The 12,869-nt window shown below is 36.4% G+C and overlaps 1 protein-coding gene across 1 annotated transcript in view; it reads right to left on the reverse strand.

Annotated features, from left to right (window-relative positions):
* The window catches only part of LOC106457546 (ATP-dependent DNA helicase RecQ-like), an 86,410-nt gene extending 83,779 nt beyond the window's left edge, over window positions 1-2,631 (reverse strand). The window contains exon 1 of the mRNA XM_013916978.2: window positions 2,454-2,631. The gene's annotated coding sequence lies outside the window, so the exon portion shown is untranslated. The remainder of the gene's footprint in view (window positions 1-2,453) is intronic.
* Between the last annotated feature and the right edge of the window lie 10,238 nt (window positions 2,632-12,869).

Raw genomic sequence — 12,869 nt, forward strand, 5'->3', positions numbered from 1 at the left:
GTTGCAGACGAAGAAGTTAGGAGCCGGATCAACAAAGCAAGGCTCGCGTTCAACACCCTGCGACCCATCTGGAACTCCAGGGATAACCTGCACAGCAAGATCCGCATCTTCAACACAAATGTAAAAGCAGTCCTCCTGTATGGGTCCGAGACATGGCGAGTTACGAACACCATCACCAACAAGATACAGACATTCATCAACAAGTGCCTGCGACACATCCTAAACATCAGGTGGCCAGAGAAGATCTTAAACACAGAGCTATGGAAAAGGACCAATCAGAACCCAGTCAGCCAAGATATCAGGAAAAGAAAATGGGGTTGGATCGGACACACGCTGCAAAAACCAGCTGACAACATTACAAGGCAGGCCTTAGACTGGAACCCACAAGGGAAAAGAAAAGCTGGGAGGCCAAAACAGACGTGGAGGAGATCGGTCGGGAGTGAAGCGAAGGCCGCCGGGATGGCGTGGACCCAGCTGAGGAGAGCAGCCCAGAACAGAGTCCGTTGGCGAGGTGTTGTTGCGGCCCTATGCTCCGCTGGGAGTCTACAGGATTAAGTCAAGTAAGTCATTGCTTGTATTTTATGTATATTTTGTATTTCTAATTATAAACAAGAAAAGATATGTTATCAAAGTTATAAAACCTAAGAGGAAGAATTTAGTGTCAACATATCATGACACAGACAAGTGAAGATAATTTTTCTAATAATTCTTTTTGAAGTAAAAAATTATATCTTAGACAGTATAGAAAAAATGAATTGTAAATTATATTTTGATGTCAAATTTACTGACATAGACTGATAATAAAGTTGCTTAATTAAATGTTGAATGTAACCGTAAAAGATCACGACATGCTGTACAGAAAGAGTTGATCTAACTAATCTAACACACACGCTGCCAAACTAACAATTAATTACGGAGGTTGTAAAGCATCCTCACAAAAGTATGGAAAAGTGATGGTATGGTTGATTTCGTACTGCAGAAAACTTCCTTGGAGTGGTGGGATATTTTACAAAGGTAAATTATACTAAAGAAATTTTTGCAGATAGTTGTATTTGTTAAAACAGAACAGCCAATAAGATGATTTCATGAAAATATAACTATAATATGGTGATGCTCATTATTTGTGTGAGGCCTTGCTGGGGATGATGTGGAATACCAATGTGGGATAGTGTCTGACATGAAAAGCCTAAGATCATACTTTCACAGAAATAGCAGTCCAAGTAAATATACACTTAGACTGTGCATGTTCTGTGGATGTTAATAAAAGGAATTAACAGGAAAAATCTCCATTGTTTGAGCATCTTTGGGTGAAATTTTGGAGGACCTAGGGGAAATACAAAAATCCTGGAAAATGTATACATATATATAGTCTATAGGCTTAGAATAAACACACAACTATGAAGGGAATATAAATAGGTACCATCAAAAGACAGGAATATGTCAAAGCAGCTCCAGTGTTGACAATGATTTCAGAGTAAATCAAACTTGCACGTTACAGTTCATTATAATGAACAACACACTGACTAACACAGCAAATTAAGTTGTAGTACACTGAAGACATGAAACTTATAGATAAGATTCAGACTTTGGTTACATTAATACTCATAGATCCTTTTTCAGTCAGAAATGAAACAATCTTGTTGACTTTGTAACAGGGCAAAGGCCTAATGGACAGATATGATACCTCACTCGTATTAAATAAAACATTTATTTTCACTTAATGTTTGAAATATTTATTATTTAATCCAAAAAAGCATTAATGAATAAAAAAAGCTTTTACAGTCAACTTAGGTTAACCACACAGTATACAGAAGCTAGTTTTTTAAACCAAATCTCTTGTATCTGAAATAGTTTCCCAACAAGAAAACAACATAACATCAAGAAAGATGATGTTATTATAAATATAATTATAAGTTTGTTACATTTACTTTATTCATTTTATTATTATTCTTAATACTATAAATTAATGAAAAATGCAATAAATTTCCACTCAACTTTTAAAAAATGGTGGAGGATATAACAAGGTAAAGCTTATACAAATATTTTTTCATGGCAATGAGCAGTGGTATATTAACAAAATAATCTTGGCGTATTATAATTTATATCATCAATTGCGTGAACAACACTAACAGTAATGAGTAAGTGTGAACTAGATTCATCATTAAGTAAAAAGAAAAGTGTACTTATTTGTTATCATTATATTTAAGTAATTTACAAATCAGATAATAACAAAATATTATTTATTTATTAAATTATTTATAGAACCGATTATTATTTTTACTTGAATTAACTTTACTAACATGTAAGAACTTAGATCATGCTCGCACTGTGTCACATACATACATTGTACTATGTCCCACAACACAGAATATATAACATAAACAATCGCAAAAAGTCAGACGCAGCCGAAGCATATATAATTATAAATTAACACAATATGCGTTACAACTTACAAGTTATATTGACAGGATTCGATGACCAGCAAATGAAAATGTTTACTAGTTCAGAATGTACCATTACTAACGTTCGTAAGATCAAAATTAAATCTTCAGAACAGGATGATCACACTTATCTAACATACTACAAGTAAATCACATCGCGCCATAAACTAAATTGTTTACTCTCCAACCCAATGAATCACGATCATATTAAATTAAAAGTAGGGTACCGTCATAAAAAATATATATATATATATATATATAAATTAAAATTTGCATTTGTATTTATGGCAAACCTACTGAGAGTATCTGCTGCTGCCTTTAATTTTGAGCAACTGTTATTGTCTATTATTAAGCACAAAGCTACACAGAGGACTATCTGTGCTCTGTCCACCACGAGTATCGAAACCCGGTTTCTAACGATATAAGCCCGCAGACATACCACTGTGCAACTGGGGGGGCTTGAGCAACTGACCATTCAGCAGCATTCTACCACCCTAATTTTGAACTACTGACCAGTAAAGAGTAATGTTTTTGGCAGCACCAGACTACTTATCATCCACGCTAAGAACTTGATTATCACTCTTATAACGCACTCACACTTCAAGGTTTGGGATAAAAAATCATTGTGTCTCACGATTTCGAAACCCAAACCTGTACAAAGAGTCAACCCTTGCCCTTATGCTACTGTGATTGTATTCTTAGATGAACTGATTTCCCCACAATTATTAGATACTCCCAATTAAAAACAGCAGGATCGAAAACGGAATTTTAGAGTAGCCTGAACTTAAAAACTCAGCTAAGTAAGCCGTATGAAAAATAAACAAACTGGATATGTTTGAAGAAAAGTCAAAACAATCTTTATTACTGATATAACAACAACAACAAAAGAAAAAAGTTGTGCAAACCTGCACAGATAAAGGAATGGTCATCTCTATTGAATCAATGTGTGTGAATCGGTATCTCTCTTTTTCTCAGTATAGATCTCTGTATAACTAAGGATCCATGCTGATACAATAAATCTTTGTCTCCACATGATTCGTCATACTCTCACAGCATTCGTCAGACGTCAACTGTGATATGCAGATATCATCCACATGGCCAGTAAAGGACGATGCAGTCGCTGACTTTTTCAACACAAATGTAGTACAACATCTCTTTGGGCAGAGTATATATCACCAGTATTGAGAACAAAGATGCAAAGGCAACTAGAACAAGGTACTTTCAATGTTTTTCTGTACCATGTGTTTATGCCACAACTGCATGAAACCAAACTAAACGAAAATGTTTAAAATTTCCTATATCAATAAAAAGAGCATATGATATGCCCATATACCACACTTTTCTTCCTCCTCTGTGTCAGTGCTATCCTTAAGCGAACAACTGAATTTAACATTAAAGCCAATACACTTTAAACTAGCATCATGATCAAGAAGCATGTTCCTAATAGCAAGTATACACAACACACCGATGACAGAATTCTTAACAGAGAACTACACTTATTGCAAGATTTCAAACAAACTGCCTTTCAGCACTATCCATTATAAAAAACTATTGAAGATATGCAATGGCAGCTCGAAAAGTTGTCCACTACTTCCTAAACGGATTCAGTACCTTAACAACGCTTTTCATGAGTGCTCTTCCCTGTCTAAACTTTCTCTCAAGCCAGAATCATAAAATAATAAAATAAAATAACAAATGACAAAACAGCACAAAGAAAAAACATTTAACATACACAACCTACCCCTTTAGAGGGGAAGGGGTAGTCTAACAGAATATGCATACATGAATAGGAATGAAATGGAATAAAGAACAAATATTTGTCATTGAAAAAATAAGAACCCTTTAGCATAATTTTAGTTTCAAAGTCACAGACATCAAAATAAAAGTAAATCCCGTTAATTACAATCTAGAATTCAATACACTATGAAAAGTCCAGTTATAATACAATATATATGTCCATATATATATAAGAAGACAATCCTCTTTTTCATACATTAGGACCACAGTTATCTTAACCGGGTCTTTCTCCTCAATATGATCAAGAAATTCAATTTCTTTTCACATGAGTGAACACTTTTCAAGTTTCGCTTTCAAATCTGCTGCAGTTTCGAAAGACTAACCAAATATTGAACCATTGTTGACATAGACCAGGCATCTCTCCTATTACAGTCCCTTCAATTAAGCTCCATTAGTCTCTCAAAAGTGACAGGCACATTACACAAACCCAGTTGTATGGTGTGGAATTTATACAAGCTATCTTTCATGCTAAGAGCAAAGTTAGGCTTGCTCTCGTTATTCATTCTCAGTATCCAGGTGCCAGCTCCAAAGTGTTGAACCTATTTAATATTCTACATATTATTCTGTTCATGGTAAAAGAAAGGTGTCAATGCAGGTTACTACGTTCACCCATCTAAGATCAACATAAAATTTGATGAACCTTACTTTTTTTCTGATAATCACTATTGGAGACAACCAAGCACACTCAAAAGGTTGTGTGATTTTTCCTGCAATATCCACTGTACTGCAGCACTGGCAACCTTTCTAGTGCTCCAGGAAAGATGGCATGTTGGTTACCTTATCAAACATGTGTTGCTCATGTATATCTTATGCTGAGTCATCAATGTTCGACCCAGTTGGCCTTCTGGTTCCACATATATGTTAGCATATTCAATCATCAAGTCACTGAGTTGTTTTTACTTTGTTGGGTCTAGGTTGTATGTACAACTCTCAGCTAATGATCTCAGGTGTATTGGTTATATTGCATTTACCTTCAGGCACGGTGCAACAGATGCAACTTTAGTGTTACCACTATCATTGGTTACTTTCACTTTGCATCCCAGCATACATCTAAATAGCTGATTTTCCATAATTACAAAACAACATCCTTTGTCATACAAATGACTGACTTGGCTAACACTGTCTTCTTTCTGGACAGGAAACAGCTTATATCATCCACAGCTTCTATACCCATAATATAAAGTACCAAAAGTATGAATGCGCTATACTTTGTCCATAATTAACTATGGAACATAACTTGTGTATATAGGGTACTATTATTTCATCTGTTAAAGTCCACTGTTCCTAGGCTTGATTTGTTTGATATCAAATGACCTTCCTGTGTAATCAGCTTGCCTGTGGTACAGGTAAAACTGATATATAACTTCCACAGTGCATCCATTTCAATGATACCAATACCAGATCCTAGTTCAGAGATTATCATCTTCCTTATTTTAGTGACATTTCCTAGACCAAGTTAATCTTACTTTTCCTTTCATGTATTGTTTGTCATGATTTATCAGAATGAAGTGATCATTAATTAGCCAGAGTGTTAGTCTCACTTGGAGGGCTGTAAATATCACGAGGTCCACTAATGTTGTTGCAGCTTCTATGTTAACTACGAACTCAACATTTCACCCTTGTACCCTCACAGGTACATACCAATCTCCATTCAGCCATAATAGAACTGGGTTGATCACTAAACTCTTCAATGAAAGCAGTTTGTTGTGCTCTACCAAGCCCAAGTTGGGCTCCATCAGTTTTCCAGAACATTCCCTACAGCATCCAGCACTTATTGTTGGTTATCCTGGACATATTGATCTGATTTCTGGTACCAATAACCTTGTATATTTTTCTACTTTACAAAGTACTAGTGTTAAGGGTTGTCTGGCATCTGCTGAGTCATCAGCTAAAACTGAGAGTTCTGCCATATTTCCCTTTTGCTACTGTCTTACCAGTGTACAAGTGAATCAAATGCTTAGCTCCTTCCATCCTGTACGAAGTCCTGGTGAAACATCGGAATTTGCTGCTGTATGTATTCCATGGGTGGACTATGCAGCAGCATGTATCCCATGCCTGGAAAACTCTGCCCACTCACTGAAAATCAGTGTAATTACATTACAGTGCTAGGATGTATAGGTGTCTGGTTATACCTCAGTCCAGATCTTGTCCAATGTAATGGAGGTGCCTGAGTAGATCGGTACATCTGAGGGGTAACCACTACAACTGTCACTGTGGGCTTTTCTCTTGTGTCTGGCCAAAGTTACCACTTCATATAAAGTCACTACAGAAACTGCCTTAGTTAGGGTAAGGATGTCTCTCACATTGAGAATACCCCCAATGATTTTGTCAATAAGTATATCCTCTTGATATGTGGATATCATTGCTGGGTAAGCCTTTTCATGCAATCAGCACATATTTTCTGTGTAAGTGGCCAGGCTCTTAGTGCTAGTTATCCTCTAAGACTTGAACTTGGCCCAATAGATCGCCCAATTCTACACAAGGTGAAGTTAGAGATGCAGCTCATAGCTGACTGTATCACAGTCCTCTTGTTACTCTTGTCCCAATGTTCTATAATGATCAAGGTAGAACCATCTAAGCTCAAGATCAAGCATGGGGCAGCCTGTTCCTGAGTCCATTGATTCCAGGCAGTTACCCGCCTGAAACGATTTAGGGAATGGTTGAGGTCATCTTTTGCCATTGTCATAAACATTAGATGTGAAATTTTGTTTGGCCTAGCTCACAGGGACCTGTAGTGCTGATAAAAACCTCTCCCTTGCAGTTTTCAACCAAAGCCTGGCTAAAATTCCACCAATACCAAGGTTCAAGATGACAATTGTACTTAAGGACCCTGATTTTCAGACAAGTAATCAAATCCTGATCAAGGGTGGTGAACTATGCATAGTAACTCATTGTACAGACCTGCATGACCCACTGGGGAAACAGCTCTCTCAGGTGGAGGGCATCCACCAATGGCACATCCATCTCTCTTGGCTGTTTAAGAAATGTTCTAACCCTGTGTGGGAGATGAAACCATAGCCATTTCCCCCAAATAAAAGCAAGCCATGAAGTAGGAGATTCTACTAGTGAATGGATGCCAGGATTACCATTTCAAGAACTCTGGAAAAAGCAACCAAGGGCCCCCAACCTAATCCGGTCACTCATTAGTGTACAGAAAGATGGGACCAACCTGCACTAATACAGGAGCATAGATTAGATGTATCTAACCTGTGGAACATGTATGATTATTTACAAGTACAGGAAGGCTATGTACCCTTATAAGAAACCACCGATTCGTGGTTCCTGACTGTGCTGCAGCTAATGGTTCCAAGAGCTCTACAACAAAAATACTCCAGACTTTGCATAACACAAAGACTGAGAGAAACTAAGGTATTACCCACACTTTAGCTAACATTCGATAGTAGTTCTTCTGGTTGCATTTTTGCTAAGATGTTTGGAAATGATTTAAATACTGAATGGTGTTTGCCACCCAAATAAACAACTGGTCCAGGTAGGGCAGAGAATTATTTGATTTTCATTGTGAGTGATAGACCTGGATATTACTGGTTGATTCCTGGAGACTGTGACATTTCATTATTACATACCTGTCATTATCAACTATTTCATAAAGTGGGCCAAGGCTTATCCATTGGCCATTACATTAGAAAAGTATTTCACAGATGTGTTAGCAAAGATATGGATAGCATAGTTTGGAGCACTGAACAAAATTCACACAGATCAGTGAGCCAATTTCAACACCCTACTGTTGACCGTGTTGTGTAAACGTATTAAGAGTGGTGAAGATGCATGCTTTACCTTATCCCTCCAGTCTGATGGTTTAGCAGAAAATGTAAAACAGAATACCTAGCAAGTATTGTTAATCCTGACGTAACTGACTGGAATGAGTACTTGCCATGTATGACAATGGTATATAGAGCAATAGAAAAAGGATCGACAGGCTGTTCTCTGAACATACTCATTCTTGGACAAGAAGAAGTACTCCCTGCTAATGTGATGCATGATCCTCCACAAGAAAAGGCATTCCTCGATGTCTACAGGATTACTTAGAGTGACTGAGACCTACAATTGTTGATGTGCACAAGTTCACTTGATAATAAGTAGGGAAGTCTGTTTGATGTCTAAAGAAGTGTTATGATTACGTGGTAAAAGAACAAATGTACCAGTGTAAAGATTGGATCTAGTTGTATAAAGTGCCAACAACATGGAAGACACTTGGATCTAGTTGGACAAGTCCGTATCTGATATACTGACAAGGTATTCCACTAATGTTTAAGTTACAACAAATAAAGGTAAACATAAGCACGTGAAACACTTTAATAAGCTGTGTCATAGATGAGCTTTTATTGCAATGTCTTGACCAGGAGTCAGGATAAGATAAAAAGTTAGAAGATGCTGTTTTGGGTCATACCAGCTCCCTTCACAAAGGATAATAAGCTGAAGAAACTTATCTGACAAGCACGATGAAGTATCTCTGGGAGAAATAGATGACAGCTCTGCCTATTGGATGAGTCCCCAACATTGACATCCTAATCAATATGGGAGAAAATAATCATAAGATTGATTCGTGAGGATTGAAAGGAAGTGACATTCCTTTCTTTCAAATGTATTATCAAATGATATACGTTAAAAATGCGAGACGTTGTGTGATTTCTACTTGATTATCCAGTTAGGAAAGATGTGTAGTCGAGAAATCAAAGGACCTAGCGATCATAACTTTCCGAGACCTTGAGTAACATTGGATTATGATGTGTATACTAAATTGTAGAATTATCACTCGATTGTTAACAGCGGAGACAGTTTTGTGATTGAAAATTTATTCTGAAAACGAAAGGCGGAAGACTTTCGAAACGTCATCCTCTACATTTGTAGGTTTCTACAACAGGCATCTGCTGTCCATTTGAAACTTAGATTCATTATGAATACTCTGCCACAACAACCTATCAAAGATTAAGATTGTTTGTTGATCACAAGATTAATGGGACCCAAAAGGCTTAGCAACTAATTCTCTCTGAAATACTGAGCAGAGTTTCACTATAGGTAATATACTATGGATGTTGGATGGTAACTGCTTGAATTACTTCATAACCTAGGATGGTCATTAGGTTTAAAAATTTATATCTAAAAGGGCATTGTGACTCTTGCTTTCTGGTGAATTTTTTGAGGCAAAATATTTTCTAATGTTTTTAGAGAATTACTTGCCAGATCTAACCGAGAGGTAATAACTCTACAGTGCATGTTATGACCCAGACTAACATAATTACAGTGATTTGCCAAAGTAGGGATAAAAATTTTTACATATTAAGTAACTCAGTTTTTGACTTCTTTGTTTCAATACATTTTGTAGGATTAAACTTTCTATATTATATTACTATAGCTAGTTAGGTTACACATATATATCTATCTCTACTTGTCTTTATAAAATTTAAAAATATTTATTATACTTGTATTTATAAGACATCCTTTAAACTCTCTTAAATTTACTTTGTCCACCATAAATAAAGACAATTCATTCCAAAGGTCAACCAACTTCCAAGAGAAAGAGTGTGCTTTTTTTATTAGAGTATGTGACAATGTGTAGTGTTTATATATGTACAAGATCTTATAAATGTGTATGGACATTACACAAAGACATTAATGAGTGTTGTATAACATGGACAGATCAGTTACACAGAACACAATATTTAACCAACACGTGGATGGAAACAAAGGATTTGATCTGGATGTTAAGACCTTGAGATATTAGGTTAACTGTGATTATTGATCTGTAAATTATTATTTGATGGCACAGTGCATCTGTCACTTTCGTTAATACTACTCAAAAAATGTTCCAATTTCTACAGTGAAATATGCAACAGGTTGGGGAATCTTCATAAGAAAATGTTTCAATTTCTACAGTGAAATATGCAACAGGTTAGGAAATCTTCATGAGAAAATGTTTCAATTTCTACAGTGAAATATGCAACAGATTGGGGAATCTTCATGAGAAAATGTTTCAATTTCTACAGTGAAATATGCAACAGGTTGGGGAATCTTCATAAGAAAATGTTTCAGTTTCTACAGTGAAATATGCAACAGACTGGGGAATCTTCATGGAAGGATAAGAGTAATGAAGAAATCACACAATCTGTCTTTTTCAGTAACAGTGGTGAAAGATATTTTGATTGGGGTTAGGTGAAATGTTAATGAGGGGTGAACTGAGTTTTAAATTTTATTAACATTAAAATTAAAATGATTTGTTGGGAGTGAACAAGCCTGAAGAAAGGGAGAGAGGAAAAGTGTGGTATATAAATATACCATGTGTTTTCTACCTTATTATTTTAATATAGTTTTTTTAATTAATCAATTATTCTTTTTGTGTGTACAGTTTCACATAATATGTGGTAAAGCAAGTCATTAAGTTATTTTCATTCTAGCTGATTTGTTCCTTTGTCATACTCTGGAGATAACACATGTTCTGCCAATAGTAGATATAGCTGTAATGCTGCATATTGTACAATATTTTATACAGAAGTATCCTCCAATAACAGGTCAGCTGATATCTCTAGGTTATTCCTTTATGTTTGAATGAGAATGACCAGTTACATGACTAGTGATAGTCACTCTGTGTAAATCCAACATTACCTGTTAAGTAAGGAATGTTAGCTTTAAACAGTCTGATATATACTCTCAAAAAATAGTCTGGGAGATTATTTTGGCCTAGTTACTTGAAATGATGGTAGACAGTTCATGGTCTAATAAAGCAGTAGTTCACTGTCTAAACAAGTACACACTCACTATATTTGTGTTGTTTAATAAAGATTGTTCATTGTTTACATTGTGTCTAGTCTCTTTAATTCATCTGAAAAACTCGGTTAAAGTTAAAGAACTCAAACTGACTTTACAATATATATCTTGTCAAATATCCTGTTGTTCATCAAAACTATACCATCACTGTCAGGGTGGTCAATGTGACCTGAATATTCCACAAAGAAATTGGTAAAGTGGGGATTACTGAAGCCTGAGGATCAGGAAGTTCACAGGTGTTAGGGATACATCTTCTATGGATGATATAGGATATTAATACATGTTAAGTTCATAGAAATGTCACATATCCAAGGTATAGTTTTATGACCCCATCTCTTAAAGGATTTAATAACAGTTACAACCCTTTTTCAACCTGAAGTTTCCTGTCAGAGGGTGAAATGTTTCTAAAAACCAATAGTGATGCATTTGCTCACACCTCTGATAGGAATATTACATACTAAAATCCAAGAAAACCTTTCTGGATGTTGGATCCTCCAAGGGTCAACTAGGCTCCAGGGAGATTATGGATGGGTCCCCTGATGATGTCTGCTACCACTAGAGTTTTTACTACCTAGCCTACCGTGGCCTTTTTCCACACAACCACTTGCTGAGAATGGAGTTTGTCTTCAATAAAGGGTTGTCACTGTCAACATTATACTGACCACCAACCAGCTGAGACAAGGCAATGGACCCCTATCTCAACAATGGTTGAGAAAATGCCCAGAGATTGCTGAATGGAACTACTGATTATAAACCATTCAAAATTTTCATGAACTTCTCATGCTAAGGCAGGTCCCCATATAAAAGTAGAATTGCCAGGAAATTGCTGCTGAGTAGAGGGAGGCTTGTGTCATCTGCGACCAGAAAGAAGACTGGTTGTGGTGGAGAGCTATGCCTCCATCGTGGCTCAGGGTAGTATTGCACCACTGGTGGGCCGTGCTAGCTGACACTAAGAGGGACCTAACTAAAGCACAGAACACATTATAGACCATCACAGTAGCAAATCTGAAGATTATCATTGCAATCGAGGATTTGCTGGTGGTGTCAAGGTGAGGGGAGAAAGCCTTGTGTTGGCTTTAGATATTTTGTATATTATTTGATAACTTATTTCAGTGTATATATTTAAGTTCTATTATATTTCTTCTGAAAAGGTATATTTTGTTCTTTATGAATGTTATTTTTACATTGTAACTATTATTTTCTTGTAGCCCCACAGTGGAAAAGAGGTATGTCTGCAGATGTACAATGCTAGAAACCGGGTTTCGATACTCGTGGTGGGCAGAGTACAGATAAGCAACTGTTTAGCATTGTAATAACTTCAAACAAACACACTCTTTATACTGTATCATAATTTTTAAAAGGTTTTATGCATACTCTTTGTTAAAGAATTGTGTTGTCTCTGATATGTGTAAATGCTTACAGGCCCGAAAGATAATTATAATACTGTTACGCCTCCGTTCGTTAGTAAATTTTCCGTATAATTTCTTTCTGAAAAAACTTTAGCGATACAAGTCCTTTCTTAAATAAAATTGGTTTATTCTTTCTAAATACAACTTTGCAATACACTTAATTTCCACAGTCGCGCTATAACAAACGCTATAATTCACAATTAACGTCTCACGTGCTCGACTCAACAATATTCTCTCTCTGTCCGCAATTCAATTACACAGCATTACATTGTTGCCGTCACGTCTTGGGCCCGGCATGGCCAGGTGGTTAAGGCGCTCGATTCGCAATCTGAGGGTCGTGGGTTCGAAGCCCCTTCACACCAAACATGCTCGCCCTTTCAGCCGTGGGAGCGTTATAATGTGATGGTCAATCCCACTATTCGTTGGTAAAAGAGTAGCC

Source organism: Limulus polyphemus, unplaced genomic scaffold (genome assembly GCF_000517525.1).
Source record: "Limulus polyphemus unplaced genomic scaffold, Limulus_polyphemus-2.1.2 Scaffold344, whole genome shotgun sequence".
Taxonomy (NCBI): Eukaryota; Metazoa; Arthropoda; class Merostomata; order Xiphosura; family Limulidae; genus Limulus; species Limulus polyphemus.